Source organism: Myotis brandtii, unplaced genomic scaffold, assembly GCF_000412655.1.
Source record: "Myotis brandtii unplaced genomic scaffold, ASM41265v1 scaffold743, whole genome shotgun sequence".
Lineage (NCBI taxonomy): Eukaryota > Metazoa > Chordata > Mammalia > Chiroptera > Vespertilionidae > Myotis > Myotis brandtii.
In genome coordinates, this window is record NW_005370960.1 from 1,471,748 (window position 1) to 1,472,281 (window position 534).

Genomic DNA, 534 nt, shown 5'->3' on the forward strand with positions numbered 1-534 from the left:
CGTTTTCAAGGCCAGATGCTGCCCGGGGGGTCATTTTCTTCTGGAGACGGTGGGGGGACTGACACGGTTCTGGGAACCGGTCCGGTCGGTTCTGCCTCAGCCCCACACACTCTGGCTTCAGATCAGCGCTGAGCCTCCTACCATCTGTGTTTAGCGCCTCCACCTGTGGCCCAGACGCCCCTCCCTGCCGCCCTCTCCTCCCAGTCCCGGAGCCCAGGCTTCTCTCCCACGTTCTGTTCAGAATCCGCGCGGCTGCCGGACCCCACAGCCTTCGGGATGCGTCCGGGGTGTCCTTCCACCAGAACCCCAGTGGGGGCCCTTCTAGGGTGAGGAGACCTGAGACGGTGGATCCCCTGCCCCCTCTGCCCCCGGCCACTCTGCCACTCGCTTCATTCTCCTTCCCCGCCAGTAAGCTCTCCAACCAGCGGTTCCTAGGTCACAAGACAGAACCTGGTTCCTTTATGCTCAGCCGGGAAGCAGAGGCCTGGACTCGCTTAAAGAGCCCGGCCCGGCCGCCCGGCATCTCCTGCTGCC